Raw genomic sequence first — 18,965 nt, forward strand, 5'->3', positions numbered from 1 at the left:
AGTTCTACTCATGGGAAAAACTCTTGTGGGGGTCTGAACCTCAAATAATAAGTAATTGAATCAAGTGATTGTATACAATATTATTGTGTTATAAAAGTGTATCAAGTAAGGTTGTTTATGAAAGCTAATGACAGACTGGTGATTAATATTGTCATAAATATGTGTATTAACACTATATGAGGAATTATGGATACTCATTAATATAGTTTTAAAGTCTGTGACCAAACACAGGGAGGAAAAGGTTTTATCCCGGACAGGAGGGAAGGCAGCTATCTACCTGTCTCCAATGAAATTAAGCAAGGTGTGACCAAAAACAATGGAAACCCCAATTACATATGAATCAGCAGGGGAATGGGAAGTCCACAGGAAGTGAAGAACCACAGGAGTGTGGAGACAAAACAGTGAGTTTGGGAAGATATAAAAGACAGAAGCAGCCATTTGGGCATCCATTGTTGGGCAGACACACAGGACCAGAGCTCTTGCAAGCTGAGAAAGATGGGTCCTTCAGTTAAGAGACCTGAAATCTCTGGGAACTGAGTATAAATGAGAAACCTGCTTATGCAAAGATTTTTCACCTAGGAAGACAAGGGAAACCAATACTTTTAGTTCTGTGGAAGGACTTGACTGAGAGAAAGGCAGCCATGGCTGCAAAGAAGAAAGTTTAGTAAGAAATCTACCTTAAACCAAGACTGTAGCTTGTTAAGTCTTAACGGCTAGAAAGTGCATTTTATTTTTATTTGCTTGTAATAATTTTGTCTTTATCCCTTCTACTTTAACAAGAAAAGAGGTTTTAAGTGAGTTCATCTTGTTTTACTTTTAATCTAAAGCAACACAGTGCTGTGTTTGAATCAAAGTGATTGTTAACTCAAAGCTATAAGCTGTGCTTTCTCTATTTAGAGGCACAACAAGCTGTCTTATTTCTCTGAGTTGTCCAAGAGATGTCTGAACACTTCAAGGCAGATGGTTATGGAGAAATTTGGGACTTGGTTGTGTGTTAGGGTCACCCTACAAATAGTAACCAAGGTTGGTGGAGACCAGGGTGGGGCTTTTGTATTGCAGGCAGGCTGCTGGGGTCAGATCACAGAACCAGGGCTGTACAGCACAAACACACTCAGGGAACTGCATGCTTGTCTGTTGACTGTTGGTGTCCAGGTTGTGAGCCACAAAAGAAGTGCATTTAAGACAGCCAGGGTAACAGGGCAGGCAGTGATACAACCACTCACTAGTCTGGACGGGACCCCAAAATGTGAGAGGTTCTAAAAGATTAGCCAGTTATCCTACAAGTGAATGTATGAAAATGCATACATTTCTGTGTTAGTGTGCCCCATCAGCACAGATGCATTTCCCATTCTGAATTATGCACGCTGCTTTATTCCTTGATGAGTCAGCAGACATGGCTTTTTTTTTTCTTCAGAAACCTGTTACATGAAAAATGATTTTCAGTTAACCTTCGCGACAGAAGAAATGACCCATTGCAGCTCATCAATAATGCCTACATAAGTCACAAAGCAGCATATAAATGCTGCATTATGTGTAGCACCTCAACTTCTATTGAAGTCAATGGGAACTGCAGATGCAGAGTGCCTATCAAGTGGTACAGCTACTAATACATTTTTAAAATGTAGCAGCTTCTAGGATCAGGCCTCTACAGCTTCAATGGAAAATGCTAAGAGACCTTTGGTTGGGTTCCTCAAAGTTAGCAATTGTAAAAAGTTTTTACTGGACATTTCTTTCGGATGCTAATTGCAATTTCTTTTCAAGAAAGAGACAATTTCATTAGCATGGAGTCTGTGTCCTTATCCACCTGATGACTATCTGTGTGATTTTGCCTAAATTCTAGAACTATCTCCCAGTGCTATTGTGAAAAACTGACCAGACAGCGATCAGCTGAGGTTGGAGACTGAGCTTGGAGCAGACTAATACAGTCTCCTACTGTGCTCATGCTGAAATCTTCTCCACTTTGTTGATTCCTTCTTTTACCTTGTATAAAGTCTTTGTTGCAGGCACATGATGGCTTACTGGACATCTGAAGATATGACAATTAGTACAAAGTTTTTAATAGGGTGTTTTTCAATTTTTAAAAATTTCTTCTTAGTCCGGTTATCCTACTGGAAGAAGTCTCAGGACAAGATTGTGACTTGTGCTACATGCCAATGCAAGAGCGCAAGAAACCCCTTACACCCGTCTGCAGAAAAGTTGGGTCTGCACACAAAGCAGTAGGTGAGGCTAAATACCTACTTCCTCCTTGAAACAGGTATTGGCAGGGGTGGGGAGTAGGGCCTTGACTCTATTTGCTGGCAGATACAGCTAAGCCAGAGGGTTAGGCCAGCAGTAAAATATGGCCCTTCAAGAACAAGGAAGAAGCAGGAAAGAAATTATGACTCAGAAATGTGTCTCTGAGGCACAGTGTATCCTGGGCCCACATCTAGAGCGGTGAAGCTTACATTTTATGCCAGATTTATTATAAGACTTACCGCTAGTGAATAGCACTTACTCTGCATCTAACTCTTGTTCATGCTGAATGAGTTTCAGTGTCTATTTGAATCTGGTCCATGATTAGATTGTTTTTCAGATACATATATTTGAAAGGGATTTTTAACAAAATACCAGGCTTATTTTAGCAACAACCTGCTAATTTGGTAAGCACTGCATCCTTCCTGCCTCCCCATCCCTCCCCCCAATTCCCTTGAGCCAGGATGCTGTAGTTACCAGGTTCCAACCTGAGTTACCTAAATTCTTGAATTCTACCCTATCATTCTGCTACTGAGTATTTCATCATGGTGCTTTTGAAGGGCAGAGAAATAGCTTCCCTTAGAGATAAAGCTATTCCACTGATCATCTTCTAGAAGATATGAAAAAAGAAAATTGGGCCACAACCTCTCCTGAAGGCAGGATATTAATTCCTTGTTGGCTCAGTTCCTAAATCCACGTACAAATGCAAACAACTGCAAACCCAATACGCTTTTGAGGCACCAGGAAGTCAACTACAGTAACTTTATTAAAAATCCACTTCACAATTAAAAACAAAACCTGGTTCAGCATTTGTCAGGAACACAATATATAAAGTCTTCAGATTTTCTTTTGGCTGCATTAGAGGTGGAACAGGGAAGAAGCACACTGAAGGAGACAAAGTAGCTGGAAACAGTGCTTTTGAAGAGAAGCAGCAGGTACGCTGCCTCCAGAGGTACTGGAGTGAGCATGCTTACCAGGTCATAGAGGTGTATATTATACCTATATGACAAAGAGGTGTGTCATACACTTTCCCCACTGTAGCCTTATATGCTTGCCGGTTTGCAGGGGAGTGGGGTCTAATCCACTCAAATGTGTTCCTATGGGGTGGTAAGCATTATTGGTAGGAGTAGTCGTGCCTGGGGTGCTCACAAAACATGCAAAGGTGAGGAAATAAGAGCTCCCTACACATCCTTTCCACCCCACCCACATATTGGGACAGCCATAATTTAGCCCTTTATGTTCAAAGCTAGACTAATTCTAATAGGTTATTTTGGGTGAAATCCTGGCCCTACTAAAGTCAATGGCAAAACCTCTTTGACTTCAATGGGGCCAGGATTTCACCCATTACATTTGTTATGGACATGTCCTGGGAGTGATTAATTGATTTGTAACAGGGCTTTGGTTATAAACTATATGTTGTAGATTTAGATGATCACTACACTGATCTGTTATAACTTTAAGGGCCTGTGTCTCAAGATCAGGCTAAATTAGGTTATTTAGTCCCTTTATATATGTGCCACTAATTCAGCAACAAAATAATAGATGCACTTACACCAGTATTTAAATTCAGTAACAGAAAAGCAGAAACCATATCGGTGTGTATATAGTATCTGAAACTTTATCCTCATGCTAACTATATATAAAAGAAACGCTCACCCATACTTGAGTACTTGCATGTAGATTCTTGCACCTTTAGAAAAGCTGGACTTTCCAGCAATTACTGTCCTCTGAACTTCAAACCTTTTCTCCAGGTGTTTTGAAATCACAGGGGGGCTGATAATAATAATCTCACACAGTCTTTTCTCGAATGTAAATCCATTGAGTTGTTCTTTATTTACAGTAATATAAGTGAAATCAGAATCAGGCCAGTGGTAGGAACCATGGGCTATACGGATTTTTGTTCTTCAGAGATCACTGGCTGAGCCAAAAGCAAAATGTACCCCAAGCTAGAGGCAAAAGCAAACCTTATCTGTCTGCAGACAACCTCTAACTGCCTTTCACGAGATAAATTTTACATTTAGATGGACTTTAATATCAGTAGAATCTACCTATGAGACTTGTGCTCAAACAGTTTAACTCCCTACTGTTGAATTCTCCTGATAGGGAGAAAAATTTCCCGGTGAGGTGCTGTCCTTATATCACATGTAGAATATCTTTGTGCTACCAGCTTTTTCATAATATGACCTAACTCATACTATTCATTTGTTCTGCTTCTAAATTGAAATTAATTTTCACTTGGAATAGTAAAAGTGGAATGACTATAAAGAATAGCACATTTTAGAACTGTGATATACATATCAGAAGCTGCATTTCTATATAATCAAATTCCTACTTTAAAAAAAGAAAATTGGGTTAGGAATATATATCTTGTACTGTATTTTTGTATGACACATGCTTATGATTAATTGTACCAGCCAGCAGGTATCTTTGTAGCATGATGCAACAAATCTAGGGGGAAAAAAAGGTTACTTGGTAGGCAAAGCATATATAAATAAAATTGTCATTAAGTTAAAATTTTAGATTTTTGAATGACTATGGGAATAACTTTCAGGCAGCAACAAATCCTTAGAATGATTACCCAGCAGTTGCCAAACTCTTAAGTACATCTCTGGTGAGAACACTTTTATTCAGGCTGCTTTTGCTGTTACAGTCTTCTGTGATGCACAAGGAGTGTCAATCTATTTAATTCACGTTTCATGTCTATATCTACAACTTACTACTTTAGTTCAGATAAAGTAACTTCTTTTCCAAAGCCTGACTTCACAGTGTCCTAACTTGAAGAAAAAGGTTATTTTGTTTGCTTAATCAGATGTATCCTTCACAAACTTCCTCTTTCTTCAGTCAAATAGTAAATAGGCTAAGTGGATAAAGTGCTTAAAGATTTATGATCATTAGTATTTGCTTTGCATATGGAGGGTTGTTTCAACAGTTGGGCTTCTTTATCTTTAACCCACTGCTTCTTGGTCCTATTTTGTCTTTAACACCTTTGTTTTATTTGTATGGTTTTAACATGCTCTATTTTAATTTGTTTTAGCATGTTGTCTCCTATTTAACTTTAATGCCCATTGTTTTGATTAATTTTTCTTGAACAGTTAAGAAACATTTTCTTTCATAAACTTTGTTTTGAATATTTTAGATACAACAGATACAGACACAATAAAACCCTGGTTTTGCAAAGGCGTATGTAGATGCTTATCTTTAAGCAGGTGAATAGTTCAATTCAAATAAAAAGTGTGATCAAAGCACCCACCTGTCTGTGGTAAACTACTATTAAATCTGAGTAAGGATAGCAGACTCTAGCCCTAAAATAATAAAATCAGCGGCTATCCAAATACTTGCCTAGCAAGGATTAGGTAGCAAATAACTTTCATTCTAATACATCTGCTTGTGGGAGCTAACTGAGAATCCAGCAGGAAACAACCAGTCTGGGTTGGTTACTTAAAAATGCAGAGGTACAAAGGTGCATTTACAGTAGTTCCTTTTTAACTTTTATTTTTTATTTCCTTTGCTGGGGCTGATCTTACAGGTTTCATTGTATTGTTTTTGAGTCCTTTATACACAATTTGTAGACATGTAGATAATAACTTCAACTAAGTCTTTACAAGCTTAAAATGTTTCCCCAATGAATGGAGTGTTATCTTAAAAGCCCAACCTTTTTCAATACCTCCTGCCTGCCTTGCTTTCTACGTGGGTGGTGGAACTGTCACATCAGCCGCCTTTCTGGGGTTTGCGCCCGCCAGAAATCAAACTAAATTGTACCTAAAACTTTCTTGTATGGGAAAAATATGTCCCCTCTTCCCCTCACCCGCTGCTTTTACTTTGCAAGATACTTTATCATTCTCATGTAGCCTCCAAAACGGCTAGTGAGGCAGCTAGAGGGCACTACTGAGGGCATGTACTGCAGGACGAGCCACAGGGCAGTAACTAAAAGGCAGCGTAGCGCGCTGGACCTGCTGCGGATGCTCCTGCATGGCAACCTGCGCTGTCTGCAGGCAGCGGGCTTGCAGACATAGGTTGCCATTGGCGGTGACCCTCCAGCAAGGTCGCGGTTGTTAGAAACTGCAGGTTTCAATGCACCCGGTCCCGGCTTCACCCCGCAAACTCTCTCCAGGCGCACGTGTTTTGGTGGATTCGCCCAGCGATGAGCTACAGCGGTTCTCCGCGGCCGGGCTAAAGCGCCCAGCGCCAACTCGGTCCTGTCTCTAGGGGAGGCGGCGCGGCTGAGCGCCCGGAGGCCCCGCCCGGGCCAGGGGGGGGGGGGCGGTGCGGGAGACGCCTGAGGCTCAGGGCTCCAATCCCGGCAGCGCCCCGAGCCGCACCCCCCGTCGGACACGCGGGGCCCCAGCCGGCCACGGCCAATGCAGCGGGCGGGCGCGCGTCCCCCGGGCACCCAGCGGCGGGGCTCCCCGCGGCCCCGCCGGAGCCCGAGGCGGGGCACCGCGCCCCAGGCAGGCAGCAGTGACCCCGCCCTGTCCTTCCCGAACAATGAGCCGGGGAGCGCCGAGCCTGCTGCCGCCCGCCCCTCCCGCGCTCCCTCCCTCCCTCAGTCCCGGACGCGGAGCTGGCGGCGGCGGCTGCAGCTCCCAACCCGGCGGCGGCTGCACAGGAGCAGCAGCCTCAGCATGTCCGCCCCGCAGCAGCGAGCTGCGCTTCCAGCCAGGCGGGCAGCCGCCCTGCAGCCCCCGCCGCGCCCCAGCTCCCCGCGGCTCTCGCAGCCCTGCTCCTGCTAGGTAATGGGGGCGAAGCAGCCCCGCTCCCAGGGGCAGCGATGGGCGAGGCGGGGAGAGACAATAGCAGCAGCCCCCGCCGGGCGGGAGCGGGGCGCACGCGTGACCGGCCCCCGGGGAGGCGGCTGGCGGTGGGTGAGCCCGGGGGGCTGCGCAAGGTGGCAAGGAGGGGACCCGCCGGCAGCGCCCAGCGGAGCGATGCTGAGGCGTCCCTAGCACGGGCTGCGCCGCCGGGGCGAGGCGCGAAGGTCGGAGGGAGGTCGGCAGGGACCCCGCGCCGCCTTCCCGCCGCGCCCCGCGGGCTCGGTTTCGCCGCGGCGGCGGCGCTCAGGCCGGGCGCGGAAGGAGGTCGAAGTATGTTACCCGCCCGGGAAGCGCCGCGGTTTCTGTCCGCCCCCCCCTTGCCGTGCTGGTTCGCCGATAGAGCAAAGAGCTCCGGGGTTGGAGGCTACGGGATGGATCTCTCTCTCTCCCCCCCCCCCCCGGTAGCGATCGCGAATAGAAAGATCTGAGAAAAAGCCCAGGATTGGGCTGCAAACACACACGCGCTCGCAAAATTTACTTTTTGTGGGGCGGTTTTCTGCTTTCCACCATTTACTGGGTGGGAAACATATACGTGAAGCCGTATGGATTCTCGGTGGCATAGCTCAGTCTCAGGCAGGGTTACAGTAGGCAGTGTGTGTGTTTTAGCAGGACTTGCCTGTTCAGAGAGCTGAATAGATATATTTAGAGAAGCGGCGCTTTCCAGGAATTTAAATGAGACCTTTTCGTGAGATTGCTTTCCAAGGCTTTTTTACTAGCTCCCTCTTAGTTTTCTCAGGTTGAACTTGGAATAGTTATGCAACTGTTTTATATTGTAAGAAGTACCTTTCCCCCCTGAAAAATATTGATTATCAATGTACCTTTAGTATGCAACTTTGGTCCTTTCTGCCGAATGATTATATTTTTATCAGGTATTTTAGCCTCAGTGATATTCTACTATTTTTATAGTTATTTTAATCATAATTGGTGTCAATGAATATTAGAAAAATACTTTGAATTGATTACTGCTATGAATGATTTATTTAATCACTTATGGATAGGGCCCTACCAAATTCACAGCAGTGAAAAATGCATCTGGTCTTTTATGTGTTTTTACCCTATGCTATACAGATTTCACGGAGGAGACCAGCATTTCACAAACTGGGGTCCCGACCCAAAATTCGGTGGCGGGGGGAGGGGTTGCAAGGTTATTGTAGGAGAGTCATGGTATTGCCACCCTTCCTTTTGCGCTGCTTCAGAGCTGGGTGGCTGGAGTGTAGCATCTGCTGGCCAGGCACCCAGCCCTGAAGGCAGTGTCCCGACAGCAGCAGTGCAAAGTAAGGGAGGCAATACCATATCATACCATGCCACCTTTGCATCTCTGCTGCTGCCTTCAGAGCTGGGTGGCCAGAGAGTGGCAGCTGCTGGCCAAGGGCTCAGCTCTGAAGGCAGCAGTGCAGAAGTAAGGGTAGCAATACTATACTGTGCCATCCTTACATTTTTGCTGCTTCTGGCAGTGGCACTGCCTTCAGAGCTGTGCTGCTGGCGTCCAGCCGCCCAGCTCAGAAGGCAGCACCACTGCTAGCAGGAATGCACAAGTAAGGGGGGCAATACTTGTGGGGGGGTGGGGGGAGGGATAGCTCAGTGGTTTGAGCATTGGCCTGCTAAACCAAGGGTTGTGAGTGTAATCCTTGAGGGGGCCACTTAGGGATCTGGGGCAAAAATTGGTCCTGCTAGTGAAGGCAGGGGGCTGGACTTGATGACCTTTCAAGGTCCCTTCCAGTTCTAGGAGATTGGTATATCTCCAATTATTTCTTTCTTATTTTAATACTTATTTTAATCCTGAAACCCCCGCCCCACAATAACCTTGCAACCCCCTCACAATTCCCCTTTGCATCAGGACCCCTACAGTTACAACACCATGAAATAATCAGATTTAAATATCTGAAATCATGAAATTTATGATTTTTAAAATCCTGTGACCGTGAACTTGACCAAAATGGACTGTGAATTTGGTAGGGCCCTACTTATGGAATATTAAGATTAATTTGTTTTCGCATGTAAAAAAAATGTTAAATAATAAGAGATGTTGTAGTAGAGCCTGCAGCAATCATCATAGTCAAGCTTGCATAATAGTTTTTATTCTAACCTTCTGTTTTTAGTCTCTCCGAACTTTCTGAGTTTTCATGTTTTGGGATGAAATTTCCTAGGCTTGGTCTCTGCCTGAAGATTGATTATTTTTGAAAGCTTGAGCAAAAATAACTCAGTTGGTTTTGATAATGTGGGGAGGGTGCATTTTCCTACTTAAAAATAAAATTTGTGCAATTTTTGTTTAAAATAACCCTTTACTCTGAATGGCTGTGATTTGGAATTTGACTTGGAAATAGACCAAGAAAGAGAAGTGTGTTTGAGTTTTCTGGTGAATTTTATTTGATTTGACTGAAAAATCATAGGCTGGGCATGTGCAATATGTTTTGAATTTTTTTGTTTAACCAAGATCGTAAATTGTATAGCTAAATAAGTCTATGTTGTGCATGTATGACTGGCTAACTTAACTATGTACTGAGAAGCATACTAAAGTTGTGCCTGGGGTAAGTCCCTTGCACCTTTAAATGAGCAAGGGATTAAGCCCTGATTCTGCAATTTGAGTGGGTTGGCTACAGTATCCATGCAGAAGCCATTCAAGTCAGAGAGGCTCTATGTAGGCATGGCAGTTGCCTGTGGCTTGTACAGTATAAGATAGGGACTTAAGTGAGGGCTGCTCTGCACTTCGCACGGTAATAAAAGGTAATAATTGGAGATATACCAATCTCTTAGAGCTGGAAGGGACCTTGAAAGGTTATTGAGTCCAGCCCCCTGCCTTCACTAACAGGACCAATTTTTGCCCCAGATCCCTAAGTGGCCCCCTCAAGGATTGAATTTACAACCCTGAGTTTAACAGGCCAATGTTCAAACCACTGAGCTATCCCTGCCCCTTACGGTTTGTAGGAGGAAGCCTACTGTGATATACTTTCGGATCTGTGCAGTTCCTGATGGTGGTGGTAGAAGATATTTTGTCAAGTGGCCCCACCTGTGCACAGACAAGGGTTATCCAGGAATGCCTGGACAGATAATTCCAGATTTGGAGTTTACACAAACTACTGGAAGACAGCAGGACAGCTGACTTGTGAAGTGCCATTTCCTTATGTTTTTGCTTTCCTCTGTGTTAAAGAAAAACTAGAAAACCACATAATTAGGATATTCCATTTTAAAATGATCTTAAGAGAACGTTAGGGTTGTCCATTTAAGTGCTCAAGTAAGGAAATGCCAACCATAAATCTGTTCCTTAGGCATGTGTGTCACAGGAGGGTTTACATGATTTCTTATATTATACAATACAATATCACTGCATTTGGGGGCAGAGTTAAGGTTTTGCATTAACAAAATCTGCATATCCATTTTCTGATTTTGAGTGCTCTCTCATGCAAAACTTACATTGTCTTAATTTTTTTTTCATGGAATCTGATACTTTAATTCAATTTGGCAAGAGCTGTGGTAAATAAAACAAAGGACCAGATTGATCATGCTAAATTAGGTCATGGTGGAGTTATTGAAGATTTACCGTACTGGAGTACTCTGGATTTTCACCCGGGTATATTAGCACAAAGTGCTGGAATATCTGCTTGTCCAGTCCAGAATTGTATGTAAAATTCTCAGTAGGAACACACTCCTCTGCTACAGCAGCAATTTTCAAACTGATTTGGGGACCACTGAGGGTTTACAGAGCACGTGTTGGTGGTTTATGTAGAGCTAGTTGGCGTGTGTTGCTGGCTCCTTTTCCTTGGGTTAGTTGTTAATGGCATTAAGAGAAGCTAAACATGTACCACCTTTTTAATATTAGTTGTCAGTGTAAGCAATTGATGTTGTTTCTGTTGGATTTTTACAAATGGTAGGGGAGAGTGTTCACCAGAATACAAATGAAGTGGAAATGATCAGTGAGACAATTTCTGGGATACAGTCCACCCTATGAAAATCTTCACCCACCATATCGGCGTAGCAATCGCGGCAGATCGGGGATCGATATTCGATCTCATCTAGACGCCTATCGATCGATCCCCGAACGCCCTCATGTGTGACCCATAACTCACCAACAACCGCGGCGGCGCGGAGCGCGGGAGGGGGAGCGCGGATCGATCATCCGCCGCCGTGAGGACGGAGGTGGTTTACGACTTCAGCTATTTATTCGCGTAGCTGAAGAAGGCTATCTTATATCGATTTTCCCCCGTAGTGTAGACCTGCCCTATGAAAAAGCTTGATTTCTCCTGTGCTACAGTAACTTTGGAACTAAGGAGTTGGGGCCTTGATACAGAAGACACAATACTTGAGTTTGCTCCCACTTTTTAAGTGCAGAACCAAATACTGTTTTGTTTAATCAGGCTTTTGGGGACTTCAGTGGGGCTTCTCTTCAGTAAGGGTTTGCAAGATTAAGCCATTAAATAGTGTTTTCTAATACTACAGTCCTTTTTTGTGCACCTAAAGTGTATTAGAAAAGATGGGTTGGTAATGCTGGTGGTATTGATTTACAAAGAAAGAAACTTAAAACAGGAGATTTTCCTCTAATTATTACACAGTTGTTAGTTATTAGAAAGTACTAGACTGCCACAGCTCAGTTATAATTACTGTTATAAATGGTTTATTAGGTACCATCTGACCTTTTGTCTTGTTTAATTATGTAAGCTTGGTGCAGTGATCTATGTACACTGTATCCAGCAAAAATAATTACTTTCAGATTTTCTTTATCTGAGCATGCCAGGGCCGCCCAGAGGATTCAGGGGGCCTGGGGCAAAGCAATTTCGGGGGCCCCTTCCATAAAAAAATGTTGCAATACTATAGAATACTATATTCTCATGGGGGGCCCCTGGGGGGCCCAGGGCCTGGGGCAAATTGCCCCACTTGCCCCCCCCCCTTCCCTCCGGGCAGCCTTGGAGCATGCTTACTTTAAGAGCAGCTGCATGCATTGTTCTACCATGAACTTGTATCCTTATGGCTCTATTCTGTAAATATGCTGCTTGTTTTTCACACTTTCATATTAGATGGCTCTTTTTAGTTATGTATTCTCTTGGTTGTACTGACTCAGATCAATATTCTGTATTTCATCACATATTGTATATCTTGGAGGACATTAAAATTGGGTGCACATATTTATTAAAATGTGCGCACAGATTTACACAAACTAGCAAGTTACATGTATTTACCCCTGAAAGTTTAGAAACTTAAAATATTTCAGGTGCATAAATCAGAGTTTCCCTTCGTGATTATTTCATTCACAGATGTTGACTATTTTGAAAATAGCTTTCAAAGATACAAGAAGTTATGTTAGCTGCTGTACAGACACATAGGAAGATACATCTGAGCCCTGAAGAGTTTACAGTCAAAGGCCCCAATCTTGCAAACACTTTAACTTTAAGCACATGCATAACACATGCATTTGTTCCACAATGGATTTTGTTTCTCCACAATTGAACTATTTGTGTGCTTCAAGGTAAACATATAAGTGGTTGAAGAATTGGGGAATAATAGTGTTCTGGACAATTATTATGACATCACATTAAAAACATACGCAACAATTTTTTTGTAAATCTTGTGGGCAATCTTAGATTACATTCTTGATCTGGTCCTGAAACTTTTACTCATGCGAAACTCCAGTGAGTTTTTTTTGTTATCCATATTAGTGATAATGTTTTTAACAAGCTGCTTTTTTAATTCAGAAAAATCAGTTTTTTAGCTTAATTGGATTTTTAAAAAATGGACTTGTTTAAAATACATGAATGTACAGCCATCAGCCTTGAGGATTAAGATTACCATAATTATGATGATCATTTGTATAAATTTAAACTGAGGTTTAATGTATCCAGACAGATATATGTTGTGAATTGCTTGAGCTAACAGTTCTTGGATGTAAATGCCGGGAAGCTGATAACATGGTGATCTTGATGAGGAGCTCTTTAGTCCAGAAACCACTCTGGTCAACCTGGCTTTAGGGGTCACAGAATATTTTGTTGTGGATTCCGTATCTCAAGACCATACCTTTTAAAAATCTGCCTGATGTTACTTTATCATTGTTGACTATTTTGAAATATCAACATAAGAACTGGCCACTGTCGTAAGACAGGATACTGGGCTAGATGGACCTTTGGTCTGATCCAGAATGGCCGTTCTTATGAAAAATAGGCATGAGGAGGGGGGGTTGATGTATAGCATGGATCTCAATTTTCATTTGTTACAGTGACCACTCTTTCTAATATGAAAAATATTCAACAAACTAATAATAAATAATACTTTTAACCATATACTTCATTTTAGAAGCATTACAAATGATTGCTAGTGGTTTTGCTTATTCGCACTACAGCTGTATGTCCTAATATGAGTAATACCAGGTCACTACTTGTCATTCCTGTTTTCATCTGCAAGTGCTAAAGGTGATTTTGTCAGATCATAGCAACGCACCACATCTACCTGGCATGCAAAGGATATGATATGTGGCAGTTTGGCACTCTTACATCCACATCTCATAGACTTACAAGGTTCATCACTCTAACGAGCACTTAATTAATTTCAGAATATTTGGAGGAGAAAGCACAATATTGCCTGGTACAGTTTTTGGGAGCAGAAACTTGCATATCCATCCATACTGGTCCAGTAGTTCAAGTGGTGGTGCATCTGGACCCAAAGCACTTTTTCATACATGTGCCTGATAATGTGCTCATTTTACATTTTTATAAATGCTTCAGTTGTTGGTGATAAGGAGCTGAAATTTGGTGTTGATGTGGTACCTTTTCCAATTTTTGCTGTCTATGATATCTGCTGTGCTTCCAACATGGTGGCACAATTTCACAGCCTGAGAGCGTATGGGCAGCTGACAGTCTTGGTACAATGTTTTGGTGTGGCTCTGCAATAGTACGGATGTCAATTTTAGCTCTCTCTTGGAAAGGGGGTTCCATAATCACTAAAGATCTTTGGACCTGTTTAAGGTAATTGTACAAGACTAAAGACAAATACATCAGCATCCTGTGTTAATACTGATATTCCCACTGGTTTCTCTTTTGCAACCATCACCATTTATTATACAACAGGGGTTTCCAAACTTGGTTTGTGGCTTGTTCAGGATAAGCCCCCTGGCAGGCCATGAGATGCTTTATTTACCTGAGTGTCCGCAGGTACAGCCGCTCGCAGCTCCCAGTGGCCGCAGTACGCTGTTCCTAGCCAATGGGAGCTGCAGGAAACGGTGGCCCGACCCACACCGCTTCCCACAGCTCCCATTGGCTGGAAATGGCGAACTGCGGCCACTGGATGCTGCGAGCAGCCGTGCCTGCAGATGCTCAGGTAAACAAAGCGTCTCATGGCCCACCAGGGACTTACCCTGAACAAGCCACGAACCAAGTTTGGGAACCCCTGTTATACAGGGACATGGCCAGCTTCCTCAGGCAAGGTAGCCATGTCTTTTATATTGATTACTGTACCTCCCTGGTTTATTTCCCCTGGGGTGTTTTCTCTACCTATAATGTGTAGCTGGTGCTTTAGTGTGTATCACTTGGTGAAACTTCTTGTCTTGAATGAGTTCTGAACAAATGATGTTAAATGAAGTGTTTCTTATTTTCAGTAACCATCAAGACAATTTTCTGTGGGGTTAACTGTGTTTTGCACTCAACTGATGCACTTTACTTGCTTCTGTAGCTCTGCTAGAACTTGAGACATTCTTTGAAGTAGAATCGTTGTACCTCTCAGAGAAGGTATGCATCCTTTGCTGCTAGCTCGTGGTTGGTGTAGACTCTGACATTGATCACAAAGTTCTTGATGATACCAGTGTACTACCCAAGGAACTGTGGCACCATCAGTGACTGTGCAGGTGATTTCTTATGAAGTTTTGAACACCTCTGTTTCTTTATGTTAGCTGTAGCAATCTTCATGTCACCAGAGTCAGTGAACATTGATTATGGTACTGGAGCTAACTAATGTGACAAAATATTCTTGATGTCAACCCCTTGTGAACTTGCTTATAGGCCTATCGCTCTTGAATAGATATGGTTAATGTCAAATACTTTTGTTGGGCCAAACTGTACATGCTTTGTCTGTCAATGCCAGTGTCTCTACTCAGTATTCTAGCATAGAATGCTATGGGCCAGCTATGTTCAAATTCTTGCATTTGACGAATTCCAGTTGTAAGTATATAATCTACATTGGATGGTGGGTGCCACTCTACCGCTGACAATGTTTACTATTGCTCTGAGTGTTTAGTGGGATTTAAGGGATTGGTGAATGAAGAAAATAACTGTCAGGTTTATAATGTCTATAATTGTCCAGTATTTGAAAATTAATTCTTATGAGTGCATGTAAGAATTTACGCGTGTATGCTCTGAGGGAGCAAGAATAATATGCCTTGTGTCTTGGTTCAGGCATGGAGGGATGACAAGGAAACGTACTAACAAGGTCTGCTAACACGGATACTAACACAGACATAACATACGTAATGCCTAGTGAATTATGCTCCATAACAAAATATTAGTGTGAAGTCATCATTTAAAAAACGACTGAAATTCAGAGAAAGTGGTTTCTCTGCCACTTGCATGGCCATCCTTAGGCATATGCAGCATACGTGAGGGGGCTGTGTAAGGCACCCAAATGGCTAGGGACGGCCCCGGCCATTTGACTTGTGAATCAGGAGGGGGATGGTAATAAGTTAAGTGTTCATATTTCAAAATGTTCAACAGTGACAAGGTGTTATCAGATAATTTCTTTGAATTTAGGGTCTGGAAATTCAGAATCCACATCCAGACATTGTACTGACACTGAAACAAGGTACTGCCAAAAACGTGCATTTGGCTACCAGACTACTTTACTTTGGACTTGCTCCTAGCAGCTGCTCTGACCGAGCCTTTGTTTACTGCCCTTCAAAGCACAATGTCTTTCCAGACGCCCAGTCTTGCGTGGTGCTTCAGACTTCTTGGGAGTTGAGGGTGTGCAGCCGTGCACCTTACAAGATCAGGCTGTAATAGATGATGGTCTTCTTTACTTTCCAACTTCCAGAAAGAGATGTGCTCATATTTAGTTACATGTGTTTTATTACACTGGGTATATTTGCCCTGTGCTTTGTGGAAGAATGTTTTTTATAAATCTAAATGTAAATGAGAAATGAATGTTGTTTATTGCATATCTATGTAATTGTCTTCCTAGTAGGATTCACAACACATCCTGCATAGTCTGCACCTTATTATAGTAAGCACTATAAATATAACCAAATAAAGATGTTTTATAGCTAGGGCTACAAAATGACTGCTGGTAATTCAAAGCCCATTGACGCAAACAGAAAGACTTCAGAGGACTTTGGATCGGGCCTTAAAATCCCAGGTGTCAAACACTGTTGGTCCTCTCTGATGTTGTGAAGGGTTCAAGGAGACCCTGCAGGGTGTTCATATCTCCCTTATTTCATGGAGCTGTCATTGTGGGGGGACACATGCCCTGCATCATGCAGGAGATTTTTAGGAGCGGGGCAGGTAGATCTTCCAGTTTGCAAGTCCAACAGCCAACCAGCCCCTGGGAGCTCGGAGTTCAGACCGTAGAGGGTGTGGGGTTCCTGAAGTTGAAGTAGCAGCAGCTTTGCTGAATGTTGAAAGATGATTTTGGTTCCCTTGTTTCCCTGTTCTAAGTCTGTGTATCTGAGCTTAGCAGAGGATTTATCCCTTAGTACATCTTTTGAAGAACAACTTTTGGGTTGTTTACAGTAATATCTGGCTGTAATATCTGATCTTGTATGGAGGATCATGTGCAAAAAAACCTCCTCTGCCCACAAGGTTCTCCTTGCAGGATTGGGGCCAAAGTATGTAAATGGGAAATCTATGCTTATAATATGTACTGTTATATTCTACAGCAATGGTCCAAAGTGCTACAGCCTATGATAGTATATTTACAGGGTTTGGCCAATCACATATATCATTCCACAATGTATATTTTTACTTCAGGAAAATAATAAAAACACTTTAAATCCACAGTTTAATCAAGCTGCTTACAGTTTATTTTAATTATCATTTAAATCCGATGTTTTTGTTTTTTTTTTAAAAGCCCTGATTTTAAATCAATCCACACCTGTTTCTCTTGGGAGCTTTGCCTGAGCATGGATTGCAGGATTTGAATCTCTCCATGTTTTTAAAACATGCACACAAAAAACTGGACATAAATGTAATAATTACTCACTTTATAAAGGTTCTGAAAGAGATCAGTTCTTATTTAAGGGTGTGCTAGTTTAAAAACGGTCTGAATTCAGTGGAGGAGTGTGATAGGATCCCCAGGATACAACCTGGAACAGTGGGACTGCTGTGCCCCTTAACTCTCCAGCCTGGGCACTGTCTCACAATGCTTTGCTAGTGACAAGCAGCAAACCCCTCCAGGTGCTGCTATCACTCAGCTACCAGCATACAGAGACACACCCAGCTAAATTGCATGAATGCTGTCTAAGCCACTCATTAACTATAAAGAGGGAGACACCAGCAAATCCTTCCAGCCCCCAGGCTTGTACCCCTGAAATGTAAATCTTACACTGCTCAAGACATTCTGTTGAACAATGCAAGCTCATTAATTAGTTTGCCACTTAGTCAAAGGATAGTGAACATGCACCAGCAGATTCCCCAAGCACTTTAGAGAAACTCACTGGTAGATGAAATATTAAAATAAGTTTAAGTACAGAAAGATTTTTAAGTTATTATAACAAAGGGATAAAGGTAGGCATAAAGGTCAGAGATCATTACTTAAGAAAATAAAAAGTAAACATGCATTTTAAATCCTAAACTTTCAGACTAAGCAAGATTTGGATCAAGCAGTTTCTCATCCTAGTATTTATATGTTATAGGCAGCTCACAGTTCTTAATACACATGCTGAATTTCCTTCTCAGCCTGGGACCAGTCTCCTCCATTCAAAGTCTTTGTCTCCGCAGCATTCTTGTTGTCTTCAGCGTAGGTGAGGGAGGAGAGAGGTGGTCTTATGAAGCCACTGTCCCTTATTTTATGTTCTCAATTCATGTCCCAGGGAAGATAATGGCCCAGGCATGTCCTGGCAGGCCTTGCTGAGTCACAAAGTTGAGCAGTCACCATTGTGTGGTGCTTGGCAACTGCCTCTTAAAGATTTGTAAATCTTTTGTTTACAGTTCCTTGCTGGTCAATAGCTCCTAATGGTCATTTAATGCCCATTTGAGTGTGGATCACCACTTTTGCTGTCACTGGAGAGCTACTTGTGGGCATCTCCCAAACTCACAACATATTTTAATAACAACCATATAGCAAAATCTCATAACTTTATATGTGGTAACGATACACAGATTTTGCCAGAACAATGAGTTTCAGCAGATTAGGACCTTTCATAGGGTAGCTTGCATGGCGTGCTTTGTAAGAAATATCACAACCATATACAAATGAAGAATATGGGGGTTACAGGGTGCTACTTTAAGGTACACTACATCACAATGGGCTAATAGGTATCACAGATACTTTAGATTTTATTACACAAAGTGGGTCTTCTGTGGCTCAGGTGACTGATAATGGGATATATGGAGGCTTTCCTCTTTACACTGCCACTTTGAATCCAGTCAGTAGCAAATGAAAGCCTGTTACCATGGCGACTATGTGAAATGTGGACTCAAGTTCCTAATAGAAAGGTTTTCCAGATCACAGAAACAGCCACCACAATTAGACTAAGCAGTACCCTTGCGGTAAGATTCAGTAGAATGGCCAACAACTAGTTCAGCACTTCCTGTACTTTATGACACAGGAAATCTATCACTCGCCACAAAAGCAGCAAAATGTAGAATCCACACAAACATGGGAGAAATCATGGCTGTATATGAAGGCCATAAGAAAATTCCCATTGAGTTCAATGGGTCAAGGTTTTCACCACGTATAATTATTGAGGGCCCAATCCAGTCCCATTGAAGATAATGGAAGCAGGATCACGCCAGGAAT

The 18,965-nt window shown here is 42.6% G+C and overlaps 1 protein-coding gene across 4 annotated transcripts in view; it reads left to right on the forward strand.

Moving 5' to 3' along the window:
* The window catches only part of ST6GAL2 (ST6 beta-galactoside alpha-2,6-sialyltransferase 2), a 256,017-nt gene that overhangs the window by 182,905 nt on the left and 54,147 nt on the right, over positions 1 to 18,965 (forward strand). The window contains exon 1 of one of the 4 annotated variants that reach the window (XM_039535127.1): positions 6,768 to 6,962. The exons of the other annotated variants lie outside the window; for them this stretch is intronic. The gene's annotated coding sequence lies outside the window, so the exon portion shown is untranslated. Of the gene's footprint in view, positions 1 to 6,767; positions 6,963 to 18,965 lie in introns of those variants that run through there. 4 annotated transcript variants of the gene reach the window in all.

The sequence above is a fragment of the Mauremys reevesii genome, linkage group 1, assembly GCF_016161935.1.
Source record: "Mauremys reevesii isolate NIE-2019 linkage group 1, ASM1616193v1, whole genome shotgun sequence".
Taxonomy (NCBI): domain Eukaryota; kingdom Metazoa; phylum Chordata; order Testudines; family Geoemydidae; genus Mauremys; species Mauremys reevesii.